Below are 16,624 nucleotides of genomic sequence, written 5' to 3' on the forward strand. Positions count from 1 at the left end.
AGGGAAGAGAAGGATGGCCCTGACGCAGTGAGAGCTCACTTGAGATTAGAATACACAGTCGTCATGGTGTCATGATTTTCTTCATCTCTCTTCAACAGAACTATATTAAATAGTGGTGACAATGGTTGTTTTTGCTTTAGTCTTATTGGAAAGGTCTCTAATGTTTCTCTGTTACAAATAGTGTTAAGTCTAGGTTTTAGATAGATGATTTTATCACATTAAGGAAAAGTCTATTCCTACACTTTTTAGAGTTTTTAACATGTATTTTGTTTTGTCAAATCTTTTTCACATTTATTAATGTAATTATATGATTTTTATTGTTTTTGTTATTGTCTATAATGTTCATAGTTTTCATGGTGCTGTACCAACTCTGAATTCCTGGTATAAATCCAACTTAATCATAATGAATAAATTTTTGAATATGTTATTGGCAGACTCTTTGCTGATATTTTATTTACTATTTTGGCATTAACATTCATGAGAGATATTGGGTCATAGTTTTCTACCTCTGCTTTGTCTTTTCTCTGATTTGAATATCAGGACCATATTTGTCTGAGAAGACTTTGGCAAGATTCCTTCTCTTTCTATCTTTGCAAACAATTTTTGTAATACTGGAGTTAATTATTTTTTGAATGTTTGTTAGAACTCTTTTGTAAATCCATCTGGGCCTGGGTTTTTCCCCCTTTGGGAATTTGTTAATGGCTTATTCAGTTTAGTGGTTTCTTTTTTTTTTTAATTTTCTGAAACCACGGTGTTTAAATTCTTTATTTCTTATTCTTTTAATCTGAGTCTTTTGTATTTTCATTAATGTTCATGTATTTCATTTAAGCTGTAAGTTTTGTTGGTACATAATTGGGCATATGATTATAACAATTTATTTTCCCTTCATTTGTTATTAATTCATTTTCATTTTTTAATTCAGTTATTTGGCTTTCCTTTTTTATCAATTTAACTAACAGTTTGTCTGTTTTTCAGTCTTTTTCAAAAAAACAGCTCCTTATTCATTTTTACCAACCAAAGGATTTTTTCTGTGCTTTTAAGTTTTATCTTTTATCTTCAGAATTCCCATTTTGTGTTTATTTGGGATTTTTTGATTCATTCATTTTCTAATCGTATTAGTCTCACACCCAATTCATTGGTCTCTTCTTTCTCTCATTAATTAAAGTGCTTAGTGATATAAAATTTTCTCTAATGACTACTCTGGCTGCATCCCAGAAATTTTGGAATATGATATATTTTACTAAAGTAAAACAAAATATTTTAAAAAGGCAAACTCATCTGAGAAAATTGAGGAACACGGGGCAGGGGGACACAGTATAAAACATTAGGAATAGAAGTAGCATTGTTTCCAGAAATATATACAACAGATCACCTAAACAGTAAGAAGAATTAGACAAAGAATTTGGGAACTAGATTATAAACTTAGCATAATATTGCAGCAGTGGTAACTTCAACTGTCTGTGCTTTTGCTGGAACTCTTCCTTTGACAAAAGCATGATATCTGATACATTTGTGACTTGACTTAATCATAATTTCTTCAGAAGTAGAGAAAATGTCAAGGGTACTACAATTCTGGATCTGATCTTCACCAAGATGGAGGGAACCATTGCTGAAGTATCAATGATGAGAACCCTGGGGACAAATGATCCCACCATGGTAAAGTTCTATGATAGAAGAGAGGGTATCTGGGCATAGTTTGATGTGTACCCTAGATTTGGAGAGAAAGGATCTCAAGGGTTCAGGAAAAGGCTAGGTAGGCTAATGTTTGGGCTAATATTTTGCAGGAGAAATTGGCCCAAGAGGGCTGGTAAGCTTTCAACAATTAAATCTTTGTGACCTGAGGAGAAATTATATTATTGAGGAAGAAAAGTAAAGATGACTAAAAAAGACTTTTGAGGCTGCACAATGATCAACTTAAATTTTAAATCCCACGTATAGAAGATGAGAGGCAGTGATGAATGTAAAAAGGTAGGATAATCCTATGAGAAGAATGACTTTATAGTTACGGTTTTTCCACTGCAGAATATGCTTATCCCATGCTGAAAGTGAGACACATTCCAGTTGCAAAATTAGACCATTTAGGAGATAGCATAATGTGGCTTGAATTTGGCTAAATTGTCCTCCAGATTCAGATGCGGTGAAAGGAAGCTGTACTTACATCCTGATGCTGTCTTCTTCAGGCCTTCTGAATTCTGTGATGCTTTATCATGATGTTGCAGAATCGGTTTTAGAAATAGAAACCTCCAGGTAGCTTTTGTTTGGACTGTTTTCCCTACTTTTCTTCTATGGTCGGATCTCTAGTTTTGCACCATATTTTATCTCACTAGACATCTTGTGAGGCAAACCTTGATGATCTGTGAAATAGCAACCAGTTCCCATAGCAACAGCCACACCTCAAGTTCTCAAACACCAGGAAAAGGAGACATATGTCACTGCGTGAACAGCAACTTTTCCATCCTGTTTCTTAAGCAGAAAGAAGTGTTTGATTTGGTTTGCTTTTTAACCATAATTTTTTTCCTTCCTTTAAAAAATTCATTTTTCTGTGACAAACAAGGAATATGTTTAAGGGGGAAAGGGTGAATTTTGCTTTTATTCTGGAATGCTTAAAGTGCAAACAGCTTAGATTTCTGAAGGGTTAATACCTTCCTTTAAATTCCAGGTGCTGATCTTCTGCCTCTGTGTCCTCTTGAGAGTCATGGGGCAAGTTTTCCCAATCTATAGACTGCTCCTGCCACCCCATGTAAGTAAAAGCTTGATCTTGTAAATCAACCAGTGAATAAAACTTGTCAAGATTTTTATTCCTGAGTGATCCCCAGGAAGATGGAAAGGTGGTTGCTGAACATGTCTTAGCCTCTGGTCTCTATACTCCTGGGTTCTCCTAAGACATAATAAATAAGGAGATATATAAGGGTTTCTACCAAACTCCTATGTTACCAATTATCAACTCTATATCAGAGGAATCTCTAACAACATCCAAGGTTCAGACCTAAAGGTTAAGATGGTTTCAGTATAAAAAGAGGAAAATAAGCTTTAGATCTCAGTATATTCAGTTAAAGATAGTATTTGTAATTCTTATTTAATTTTTTCTAATTTAAATGGAAACAAATTTTTTTGCTTGAGGTGTATTTTTATTTTAATATTTTGTTTTTTCCAATTACAAATAAAAACAATTTTTAATCTTCATTTTTTCTAATTTTTAGTTCCAATTTCTCTCACCATCCCTCCCCTATACCCCCACCATTAAGAAGGCAAGCCTTCTGATAAAGGTTATTACATGTGCAGTCATGTAAAACATTAATTCCATGTTAATCATTTAACAAGCATTTTTAATTTCTTTTTTAAATTTTGAGTTCAAAATTCTCTCCCTTCCTCCATTTTCTCCCCTGCTCCATTTTCTCCGCCTTCCTTGAGTAGGCAAGCAATTTGATATAAATTATACATGCACAGTCATGCAAAATATTTCTGTATTAGCCATGTTGCAAAAGAAAACACAGACCAAAAAAACCCAAGAATAATAAGAAAAGTAAAAAAAAAAAAGTATGCTTCAGTCTGCATTCATATGCCATCAGTTCTTTCTCTGGAGGTGAATAGCATTTTTCATCCTAACTCCTTTGGAATTGTCTTGGATGATTGTATTGCTGAGCATAGCCAAGTCTTTCACAGTTTATCAACAGTGTTGGTGTTACTGTGTACAGTGTTCTCCTTGTTCTGCTCATTCCACTTTGCATCAATTTATATAAGTCTTCACAGATTTTTCTGAAAGGATCCTGCTTGTCATTATGGCACAGTAGTATTCTATAACAATCATATACTACAACTTGTGGTATAAAAAATGAATATTATATTTATTCTTGTTTTCTCAGTCTCGAGTTTTTTTTTTTGGTTTGTGTTTTCTTTTGCAACATGGCTGATATAGAAATGTTTTGCGTGAAGAAGAAAAGGAAAGTATTAGAAACCATTTTGTCCAGTTAATATGCCAACAAAATCAATAACTTAAATGATATGGGTGAATATCTATGAAAAAAATCCAAAGTAACAAAACAAGAAATAGAGAATTTTAAAAACCCAGTCATAGAAAGAGAAATTAAGCATGTAATAAAAGAAAAACCTCAAAGAAAAAAAACCCACCAAGACCAGATGGACTTGCAAATGAATTTTATCAAAAAATCCAAAGAACAATTAATTATAATATTTCATAAATTACTTACAAAAACATAAAAATAAGGACTTCTACCAAACTCCTATGTTACAAGTATGGTTCCCTTCAACCATGGCTAGATAAAATAGAGAAAGAAAATCGTAGGCTAATATTTCTAATGAATATTCATGCAAATAAAATAAGACTACAGCAACATTTTTGAAAGGTTGTGTTCTATGACCAAATGTCTGGGCCTAGAGCTAGGCAAGGTGGTGACCAAGAAATTCAGCATCCAGGAGACAAGTGTGGAAATTAACAGGGGCACCCACGGAAAAGATATCTACCTTGTACAGAGTGGTTGTGATGAAATCAGTAACCATCTGATGGAGCTTTTGAGACAGACAGAAAGAGAGATATCCCAGTGAATGACTTATATGTTGAATCAACTATTCTGAAGTAGGTAAGGGAGAAAAATACTGAGTAGAAGACCAGCATCCAGCATTATTATATCAGCTTAGGGTTAAAAGAATTATTTCAATTGCAAATCCTTTGTAATAGCTAATTGATGTTAAGTGGTTAAATGAAACTGGGGTGCTAGGTAATAAGGGGGTTTAAGACAATGGCATTAAAGAATAGACACCCCCAAACTTCTCAGAATCTTGAAAGGCAGTTGCAGCCAGCCAAGGTCTGGTAGAGTAAGCCCAGAGTATGAACATTATGTATGTGGGCTCATCCAGAATAAAATTAGGGCCTCCAAATTTGCAGATTTTGTTGAGAATTAGTCCACCTGGCATTTATGTTTTGAGATATCCTAGTTTTACAAGATCCTAGATAGGCAAAAAATATTCTCTCTTTGTTTTAGGCTGTAATTATATAGTCATTTTTGGGTATGTGTTTCCTTTACAAGTCAGTTCCATTTGAGTTGGCTTTTGTAAATGCTTATACTTGTAGATTCATTGAATATTTAATACTAAATCATACTGTATTACTGAATCCTATATAAGTATTGATATTAAGATTTGAGAAGTATGGAGTTTTGCATCACTAAAATGTTGGTGTCTCATTCAGAAATGTTCACCTTATTTTTTTATTTTTTGGTATTAAATAGACCCAGACCACTTGCCTCATTATGGGTTTTTTACGCCCTGAAAGGCTATATGGTCAGGTTTGTCAGCATGCTTAGTAACCCCAAGTAACCAATTCTCCATGCTTAGTGCAAGAAGGAATGTTGTACTTTTGTACGTACAGACTTCTTGCTTGATTGTTTAAAAAATAAAACATAAAGCCAACCAAATATAAGGAGACAAACTAAAGAAGCAGGGAAGGATATTCCATTGAAACTATGGATGGGGAGAAAGTCCTTGACCTGATGAGAAGGGGAACCCCTAGAGATGAAATGGATAATTTCAGTCTCATAACATCTAAAAGTCTTTACACCAACAAAATTAATAAGGTTAGAAGGTAAACATTATGCAAGTTATCAACCAGAATATATTTTAAATGTTCCCAATCACTGATAAGAGAAATACAAAACTATCCTGAGCTTTCCCCTCAAACTTATCACATTAGCAAAGATGATCCAAAAAAAAGAAATGGCAATTGTAGGGGCTGTAGGAGAGGAGCTTGAATTATTCCAGCCCTTCTAGGGTGCCATTCAAAACTACACCCATAAAATCACTAAAAGGCTTATCTGCTTTTACCCATTCATACCACAATTAGGCCTAAAAAGATCATAGACAGAGGAAGCATACCCATAGTTATACACATATATTTATAATAGCTCTTATTATTGTAGCCAAAAAAAAAAAACAGAAAAAAGTATGTGCATCAAGAAAGAGCTGAACAAATTACAGTTCATGCAATCCTCTCCAAGGATGGAGAAGGCCACATGTGGCTTCGAGGCCGCAGGCTCCCCATCCCTATAGAGGTAAAGAATGGGACATATGCATACGTTTTAAGAAACAACCAGTAAGGAAACTGTCTTGACTATCCTTATCTGTTACAAAAGGAGGGCTTCAGCGTTTTTTTTGGTAGGGGAAGACTAATGGTTGGGATAGCAATGTGGAAGGAAGGAAGCTTTTTAAATATTCTGATTCTTTCTGATCATTGTTAAAGTTGTCATCAGTGTGCACGTAATACTTTAGGTTGTGTTTTTTTTCACTTGACATTATTTAGTATGTGCAGGTACATATGTCATCTAGTACACATACTTGGCATTCTTAAAAGTTAAATCATGCTAATATATCATTATGTACTTAGCTGGTCTTCTATTTGTAGGCATTTGACTTATTGCCAGTTTTTCATTATTAAATGGTGCTGCTGTGAACATCTTTATGCAATTTTTGTCCTTTGCCATTATTTCTTTACAGTTTCCCTGGGTCAAAGAGTTTAAATAATTTTCTAGCTGTTGTTTTTTTGTTGCTAGGTTGCTCTCTTGAAATACTATAAAATCAATTTACAGTACCACCAACAGTGTACAGGAGACCCCTGAAGGAATATTAATACAAGAACGTGTTGACTCTACCATCTTCAGTTTGCAATTATACAGCTAGGTGGATAGCGAGAGCCAGCTGATAGAATGTCCTGCAGACATATCGTGATGGGTCCTCAGTCCATTTAAAAAGAGCTGATGTCTAGAAATGAAACCACTAGTCTTAGCGGCAATGTGCCATATATTGTCTATAGAACAGCTCACAAGAACTAAACTCTTCTTTAGTGTGACATCATCATTGCCTCTCGCTTAGTTTGATTTTCTTCTACTTATGATCATTCTACATTACCTGTTTGTGTTTAGTGTAACAGAAAATGAATATTGTACTACGTTTTTGTCATTTAAAAAATAACATTCATATGCATTTTTACATTGTGCTCTGAGATAATCTAACCCCTTCCTTGGTACATTCTGGTTCCCTAATCCCTCTGCTTTGACCCATTTTACCCAAGAAGCTGTTAAAAGATTGTTTAGAAGGCATGCCCTCTTTACACATAAGCCCTCTGCTCTTGACCTCTGAACAACTGAAACAGAAGGTGAAAGGTTCAGGCCAAGTAGACATATGCATCCATGTTGAAGTTTTAGTTGTTACCCACTTTTCTGGAGGCAGATTTTCTGAACCATCTATGTTAAAATGGATTAGGGTAGAGGCCTAATATACGCAGTGTGAAATGCTTCTTAGGTGCTGTATATGCCTTAAAAATGATCCATAGACAACTTTATTTTCTAGTCTTTGAGACTGGCATCTTTTGTGGGCACTGAATCTCATAATGACATATGATGACATGCACAGGGAGCAAAGAATATTCAGATGAATTGAAGGGTTTTATTTCTTTTTTAAACTCAGTGTGCCCACAAATGAAGTACTTTATTGTCTGCCTCTCAGAGCTTAATTTATCCTTCTGGTAAAGGGATCTTGTCATCCATACCTCTCTTAAAATAGATTCTTTTGCAAACACATCTTGTTATCAGAGAAAAAAGAGGGGAAAAAAATAAAAGCCTGGTCATTCTTTAGGAATTTACTCATGACATCAGACATTTGGAAAATATTTTCAAATGGCAACTGTTGTTAAAACTCAGGTGATGAATTTCTAAGTCACCTCTCATAATGCTTGCCATTGACCTGGTGATCAGTTTAAAATAATCAGTGAAAAGTTTTGTTTTGAATTATGGATCTACTAACCTCCTGGATTCTCTCCTATTATGGAACTTAATAACTTGACTGTCTTTTGTTTGCTTCAAACTGTCTCAACTGCTAAGTCCAATAATAGGAAATATAAAATTATTATGACCCCAAATTTCTTTGTGAACATGAACACAACTAGTGATAGTGATTTATTCTGATCTAATAGTCTTTTAAGAAACATGGAACTAAATGTGCTAAATATTTTCTAACCCACTTAATTTTTTGAAATTTGCATCCCTGTGCTAGTTAATTAGGACAGGAGGTGGATGGGAACCCATCTTCAGAAAAATGATGATGCTTGTATTTTTTATTGTTATAGTACTTCATGGGCTTGTAACCATGTGACCAGACAGCACCTAAGTTTTGTGATGTGCCATTCTTCATCTGGACTCTTTTACCATTTTTATGGCCAACAGCTGACTTCATTTGCCAGAGGACTGGCTGGAATTAGGGTATAGGAATGTACAGATCAGAGCAAAGCGAACAGATCTGAATGGAGATCAAACCCCTAACTTCAGTGACACAGGGCTCTAAACACTTGAATTAAAAATAATTGCTTACTGGTTATTCCACACCCATTTCCTTGGGAGTTTGGTTATGCTCATCCATTATCCCTCATTTGTTGTTGTTTTTTTCTGGTTTTGTTCTCATGTTTGATTTCATCAGTGAAGGGAGCTCACTAGTGAGAAAATCCCATCTGCTAATATACATTAACAGCTCTTCAGTTTTAGAGTTCTGCCTGAGGCATTGAGGGGTTCAAGTGACTTGCCTAGGGATATACATCCAGTATGTATCAGAGATGGGACTTGAAATTTCTGACTTTATCCTGTGAGTTTCAAACTTGGGCCCAAAACTCTTGAGTACAGCCTGAACTAGATTAAAATGTAGTTGGGAAATGATTAACAAAGTAAATAAAAATATAGTACGGTATAGTTAATGTTAATTTGTGGTTTTCTAAGTCAGTGTGTGGCCAATGGAGATTTATTTCTATTCGAGTTGGACACCACTCTCCATCATCCCCATTTTCTGACAAAGGAGAAAACAAATATAATACTATCATTTTATTTAAAGAGGAGTGCAGGGAGAGTTAATGATGTAGAGATGCTCCTAATTCCCATTCCTTCAGGCTTTAGCCCATTTTTTTTCTCCAAATGTTATCTGTTTTGGGTATTTTCTTAAATTCATCAGAAATCCAGAAGTACTTATGATAACTATAGATGAGGAAAAGATTGAGGACCTGAGCAGAAGAAAAAGAAAAGGTATCATAGATATAATAAAGTCAGAAACCTGGACTGTGGAACGTAAATTTGGCTTTAAAGCCAAATAAACTCATATCCCTTGAATATCAAACCAAAATATTTCTTAAAAAAAAGAAACGTTAAAATAATTTACTATACTATCTTGTCCTAGAGACCTGCTTTGTTTCTTTCTTGAATCTAGAAAACAGTATTCTTTTTTTAATCAATCTTTTAATCAATTCTTTTTTAATTTAAGTAAGAGTTTATGATTTAGGAGAATGATCAACAACATTGAACTTCAGTTTTTCCAGCAGCCTTTACTGTATATTGAAATCAGATTTACTGACCCATTGAGCTTTATTCTGTCCTGTCTCCATAGCAACTGGTGGCTTTACACTGTTTTATTTGCCCTGTAAAAGACCTAAGAGTACTTTGAGCTACCTTGAGGCTCATCCTGCTCTGACTGACCACGGGATGGGTCCTGCTCTCAACTTCTGCCACTCAATCTGAGCAGGAGATTTCTTTTGGCTGCCACCCAGGGAGATACACTAACACAAGACTTTCATTGGCGTGAAGGTTTACAGAAAGGTAAGTTATTGGTAGGCAAGTTGTTCGTGAGAGAGCCGTAGGAGAAATCAATAGAGGTATGGCTTGTCACCCATCCTTCATAGTCAAACTGAGTTTAATGTTCATAGTGGCTTCAACTCCTTTTTACTGTGCCCTCACATTCATGCTGTTCTTACCAAATCTTGAGCTAAAAGGAGAAAAAAGGACATTTTGGGGAAGGGCTTGGGAAGTATAATTGTAAATTGTAAATAATGTATAACATTAATAAGCACCTTTGGGTGTAGTGAGCTGGAGCAATCTCCCTCTTCTTCTCTACTAAAAGGATCTTCTCACCAGACTCACGCAACACAGTCCAGACTGGGTTCAGTCCTGAGGGAGCCTGCCTCTAATAAGCCCTTTTCTTCAAACTCTGGCTCAGTGAGTGCCCCAAGAGCAATTTTTTTGAAGTTTAGGTTTTAGCTTATATCTAGAGCAGGATTGTGCTGGTGAATGTTTAACAATTGGCTCTCCAGGGAAGAAAAAATAATGTACTTGACACACTTTTAAGTTTAATCTGCATTATGAACATTTTTCTCTTGTCACTTTCTTAAATCTAGACAAATAACAAAAGAATAAATCAAGCCCAGATTCATAGCTTGCTGATTTCCAAAGTATAAATGCCCACACTGAACATTTAACATATAATTCCAGTTAGAACTAGCTTCAGCATATCCCTAGTCTAGAGTCTTCCCAAAACAGGTAGTGCAAGATCCTCAGTGTACACAGTATGAAGCGGGTATGGGACAGGTATTTATTTCCTACACACAGAAGAAATACTAAATACATGTCAGTCACAAGCATATGTTTTACAGAAAAAATAGGTGGAAATAAAAGCTTCTGTCATATACTCCTAGGAAGGTGATAACTTAAACTAAATCTAAACATAAGGCATATTCCAGGAATGCTGACTAGGCATTTTACATTTCACTTTATCGCCACATTCTTCACCTCACAGTAGATGTTTTCCAACAAGCCAGATCAGGGCTTAGGCTCATTCCTAGTACACAATAGGTGTTTAATAAATGTTTATTGCTTGATTTGCTTCAGTAATGGTGGAGTAGTTGGCAGTGATTCCTTCCCTTGGCACCAGTCAGCCCTGACCAAAGGACCCCAAACCACCAAACGTCTTGAACTCCTGCGGTGGCCTCCAGGTTACCTCGAGATTGATGCTTCTTATTCACCTAAGATCGAGAAAGGACAGAGAAGCCAGCGCACAGCCCTGGGTCAGGCTTGCCTAGACAGGACATGGGTGCTAGCTGTCACGTGCTCACTTTGCGTAGGAGGTGGGTTAGCGGATAGGGCAAGCTGCCTGTCCCCCAAGCCTCGCCAGAAGTGACTTGAAACAGTCCTGGCCTGACCTGCAGCCAGGAAGAGGAGAGTGGCAAAGGGTGGATCACTTTTTAAGACCCACTGAGTCATTTTCTCTGAAGACCCGCCTAGCTCTATTTAATGGAAATCATTCAAAACACATTGTTCAAGATTTTCCTTTCTAGGTCAGCCCAAGTTCATTGTAACAGGAAGCCACCTGAAGACCACGCATGATTTTAAAGCTTCTTCAGGAAGCTGGTTTCATATGGTGGTTTAGATTTAACTGCTGAGTGTCTAGCACCATTTGAAATCAGTGTTCTTGGAGGAGAATGGCTACACTTCTGAAGAGAAAAGGAATCGGTCGTGGAAAACCCCTGGTTTGTAAGTAAAAGGACAAGACTGTTATGAATTGTAGCTTACAGTAAAGGAGCTCCATTTCTTAGAACTGCCACAAATGATTATACAGTATAAATCTGCTTCTTGGTACTTTTGTTTCCCTCTTGTAATTTCATAATGGTAAGTAATTTTTCTGGCAATTTCAACTTACCCTTTATTGTTCCAATGTAAAAATCATCATGTGGTGGTTAAATAGAATCAAAATGTATAATACATGGGTAAAGTTCTAATACTTTTTTTCTGTGTCCTCCCCATCCTCAAAGGCTTCTGTGACCCCTTAGAGGATGACTGATTTCTTTTGGTGTTCAGAGTCAATATCATTTTCTAGCACCATTTGAAATCGGTTATAATGATTGGGGAATAGCACCATGTAACAGGTTGATGAAGAGAGAATACAAGAACAGTTTTTAATGTCATAAACAATAGATTCGCATTGCACAAAGAAAAGTCAGTTTCTTAGCCTCAGCTTCCTTATCTATAAACTGTTGGAACCAAATGATAATGAATATGAAAACATTTTGAGAACTGTTAAGTATTATGTACATTTATATAAATATAAATAAATTATATGAATAAGATTAGTTGTAGTTGTATTAATGAGGTGGGTCTTCCACAGACAGATTATTTTTTCTTTTGCAGTTAAATAATTTTTTCTTCAATTGCTCCATTGTAGTCATTCATATCTGCTTACCAGGGATGCTCCCATGCTCCATTCTCCACCTCCGGCCAGGAACTCACATGCCCATCCTGACACACCGGACTTCTGATTGGTAAGGATTCACTTCATCTTGCCTGGACCCAGCCCTACTACAATTCTTCCTGGCCATCATCATGCCATGCTGTTGTGTGCATACCTTCCTCCTTGCCTTCCTCTCCACCCCGTTCCAATTCCATTTTAAGAATAGCAGTTAATTCAACACAAGCGTTTATTCCTGGCAAGGACGAATCAATCAGTTGCCCTGTGACTTCAGCCACCATCCCCACATCTTCCTTGTCCATAACGCTCTACCCTAGCTAGTACTTCTCCAGATGCGTCATCTTCCCCTGTTAAAATGTAAGCCCCTTGGGAGCAAAGATGTTAATCATCAGTGCTTAGCGCTGCTGCTGGGTACATAGGAGGCATTTCATACATGTTTTTCTCCCTCATTCATTCATTCATTCCTTGTTTTCTCTTTTTAAGGCAATTGGGGTTAAGTGACTTACCCAGGGTCACACAGCTAGTGAAGTCAAGTGTTTGGTCTGAGGCAGGATTTGAACTAAGGTCCTCCTGACTTCAGGACCGGTGCTGTATCCACTGGGCCAGCCAGCTGCCCCCATTCTTTTCTTGTTGAGAGGCAACAAGGCATAGTAGGTAGAGAGCTGGCTTTGTAATCATTAAGGCTTCAGGGTTCCAGGCCTACTTCTGATATATACTACCTAAGGCCCAAGTGACTCTGTTAAGATTTTAAATGGCAGAACAGGCTCTGCTCTAAAGTGGTAAAGGGAGGCTTTAACTTTTGGGGTTTTGGGGTTTATTGGTTTCTTTTCATTGGCAATTTTTTATCCAGTAGAATCATAGGTCTACATCAAAATCCAAGAAATCAAGTACCAGACATTCAGTTTTGTGTTAGTTTTATTTTAGGAAAAAGCTTCCTTAGTGGCTAGTCTTGCTTCTCAGAAAATCAGCCTGAAGAGAATTGGTGATGAACCCCAATGATTTAAAAGGGGTAAGGCAGGGTATATCGTGTACCCCCTCGAAGGGACTATCTTAGTAGCTTGTCTTATCTTTTCCTCCAGAACTTGGGGATCAGCTCTGAGGCTGCATTGTGACACAGAAGATGACTGACACTGGGGTCAAGACGTGAGTTCAAATCTAGTCTCAGACACTAACCATCTGTGAGACCCTGGGCAAGTCCTTAACCTCTGTCTGCCTCAGTTTCTTCAACTGTAAAATGGGGGTGGTAATAATAGCACCTATTTCTCAGCATTGTCATTAGGATCAGATAATATTTGTGAAATGCCTAGCATAGTGCCTGTCATACAGTAGGGGTTTAATAAGTGTTTCCTTCCTTCTTTTCGTAACTTAAGATATAAGTGTGGTATACTTACGGTATGACATAGGCTGCAAGCTTACCAAGTGGATACTTCTCATATGGCAATCCTGCACTCGTCCACCACTGTAGGGAAACCGGAGTCACAGTTCTGAAAGTCCATACTTCTCAACTGTTGAGTCCTCAATCAATTAATCCATCAACATTCACCAAGTACCTACTATCAAAAGAAAAGGCAAAAGTAATACATGTTGTCATTGGCTGCTACACCTCCCAGAAAGTCATAGATACTACTTTTGATATACGTGGATAGATGTGTATTTATATGATATATACACACACATATATGTATGTTTGTGTACATGTGTGCTAATTCTAGGAAAGGGTAAGTCTACTACTGCCACTCACAGGATATCATTTACACTTGGCAATACTAGGTTTTTATTTTATTTTTTTCGATGAACAAAAATCTATTTTTCTCTCTTCCATTTCTTATTAAAAAACAGACTTCTTGTAACACATATGTGTAGGAAAACAAAAACAAATTGCCATATTGGTCATGTCATATATATGTATGTATATATTCATATATATACATACATATATACACACATGTATATGTCGTATTCTCAACTTGGAGTCCATTACCTCTGGAAGTGGATTTGTCAGTGCATTGATTAAAGTTCTAAAGTCTTTCAGAGTTATTTGTCTTTTCAACACTGTTGTTATGTAAATTGTTCTGCTCATTCTGCTAACTTTATTCTGTATTAGTTCCAATAAATCTTCCCGGGTTTCTCTGAAACCATCATGCTTATCTTTTCTCATAGCACAATAGTATTCCATTACATTCATACACCATAATTCCCCAGTTGATGGGCACCCCCCTAGTTTCTAGTTCTTTGCCACCACAAAAAGAGCTGTTATCAGTGTTTGTATGCATGTGTATCCTTTTCTTCTTTCTTTGATCTCTCTGGGCTATAGAACCAATATTGCTAGGTCAAAGGCTATGTATAACTTACTGCCAACAAGTTTCATCCTGTTTAATAAACCTCATTTTTTTCCAATTTAACCGGTCTCTCAACCACCACCATTCTCGTTATCCCTCCTGTTAAAAATAAATAAATAAATGTTATTGGAGATGTCCTTTGTAGGTTGAAGGTGAACATGGAATGCTTTAACTTGAAATTCTTGAAACAAGATTCCCTTTCCCCCATTTATTCATGTGTTATGATCAATAAAATAACATTAGGTTCACCAGGAAGCCTGGAAAAAAAAACCACAGGAGTATCTTAAATTGCTGGTTACACTTGAAAATATATTCCATTGTGAAAGATCTCAGTCATTTTATTTAACAAAAGTTTATTTAGAACAAACACACAAACTAAGCAAAATCTGAGACACAAAGTCAAGAATCCATATTAATAAGAAAAATACCAAAATACAAACAGGACACAGTAATGAAAGTTTGTAAAAGTGATTTCTTAATTAAGCAGTTCTTCTGCATCACAGTAAGTCGTACTGCCTTTCTTTCTTTGGCAGATTTTGCCAGTTTTCAATCATATTAGTCTTAGGAAAGCCAAAAAGGGAAGGAAGAGCTACTAAATGCTCTGAAGGTGTCAGATATATCCTTAAAACCTTTAAAGGAGAGGTAGAGACTCATTTCTCCTCAGCCAAGACTCATGGCCCCAGAGGAGTCCATCGACACCAAGCTATCTATACTCTGGCCATCCTCCCCATCCTCCTTCTACCAGAACCTTGAACTCTGAGCTCTGATAAGTGAACACTCACCTCATCTTGTCTTGATCTTGGCTTCCATTATGCCCGCGCCCCATTCCAGCTCCCACTTACATGGGGTCTCTCTCCATTAGAATAAAAAAGAGCATAAACTGTCTTTCTTTCTTACTCACTTACATTGTCTGGCAGATGGTAAGAGTTTAATGAATGTTTCATCTATATCTGTCTATTTAAAAGGCAATAAGGTCCCCAAGATCTACTGAACTGATTATATAATTAGAAAATTGCAACTTTAAGTATCAACCACCATAGACCCGAGACTCTTAAAATACCAGAAGGCTGCTGCTGGGGGTGTGGTGGTAGGCCAGGAAGGTAGTACCTTGGAAGTAGAGCAATTAATTGTTTATTCTTCCTAAATACTGAGCTCAAGGGCTGTATATTTCGGGACCCTGAGGAAAAGCCTTAGTCACTCTGTCCTAGTTACAGCTCTGACCTTGGGCTGTTTTCTTTTGTCACACAGCCAATATCAGGCTGTCGTCCTTACTATCCGTGGGTATGTTTCCTTTGATGCTTGGATATGTGCCCTAGGGCCCTTCTGTTGCGTTAGTGGTTGCCTCAGTCAGTGACTACATCTTGACGAGACTCCAGCTGTATTTCATTTCACTCCTAGGCCATCTTCTCACCAGCCACCAAGCTATTAACATTTCTTTCTATCCACTATAACCATAATCAAATCAAGTCTGTCATTGTTTCTGGAAAGGGGTATTCATCTTCTTCCCTATGACTCCATTCACCAACATATTTTTTCAAAACCAAAATATCCCTCTTTGAATACAGTTCCCCTATACATTTGTGTCTCTGTATTAGAATGTAAGCTCCTTAAGGGCAGGGACTGTTTTATATTTGTATCCCTAATGCTTTACGTAGTGCTTAGAACATAGCTAGTATTTAATTTTTTCATTAGTTCACTTAATGGAAACTGATTTTAGTATTTAGTATACCCTGAACATAATTAGCAAAAAAAATCTGCTAAAAGAAAAATTCAGTGTGATTCAGTGGATAGAATGCCAAGCCTGCAGTCAGGAAGACCTGAATTCAAATCTGGCCTCAAGATATTTGCTAGCTATGTGACCCTAGACAAGTCATTTAACTCTGTTTGCCTCAGTTCCTCATCTGTAAAATGAACTGGAGAAGGAAATGGCAAACCACTCTAGAATCTTTGCCAAGAAATTTCCAAAAGGGGTCCCGAAGAGGCAGACATAACTGAAAACAACTAAAATAACTTTACCTTATCAGCATTTTCAAATTATCCATGTCATTGCTTTTATCCATTAGCATGGCTAATAAAGAGCTATACAAAATAAGCTAGGAAGCTGTACAAAAGAAATGGGTAACACGCATGTACATGTATATAATGTGTGTGTATATATATATATATATATATACAAGCACATAAACATGAGAGTCCATATATACATATTTCAAGAGTTCATACAC

The 16,624-nt window shown here is 36.6% G+C and overlaps 1 long non-coding RNA gene across 3 annotated transcripts in view; it reads left to right on the forward strand.

Annotated features, from left to right (window-relative positions):
- The window catches only part of LOC110219149 (uncharacterized), a 256,993-nt gene extending 242,453 nt beyond the window's left edge, over window positions 1-14,540 (forward strand). For 2 of the 3 annotated variants that reach the window (XR_013486295.1, XR_002327532.2), the window contains one exon: window positions 2,660-11,222. This is a non-coding gene — a long non-coding RNA (uncharacterized LOC110219149). Of the gene's footprint in view, window positions 1-2,659; window positions 11,349-12,036; window positions 12,134-13,139 lie in introns of those variants that run through there. The other variant, XR_013486297.1, reaches the window with a different exon arrangement.
- The last annotated feature ends 2,084 nt before the right edge of the window (window positions 14,541-16,624 follow it).

This window comes from Phascolarctos cinereus, unplaced genomic scaffold, assembly GCF_003287225.1.
Source record: "Phascolarctos cinereus isolate Bilbo 61053 unplaced genomic scaffold, phaCin_HiC Scaffold_1;HRSCAF=81, whole genome shotgun sequence".
NCBI classification, from domain to species: Eukaryota; Metazoa; Chordata; class Mammalia; order Diprotodontia; family Phascolarctidae; genus Phascolarctos; species Phascolarctos cinereus.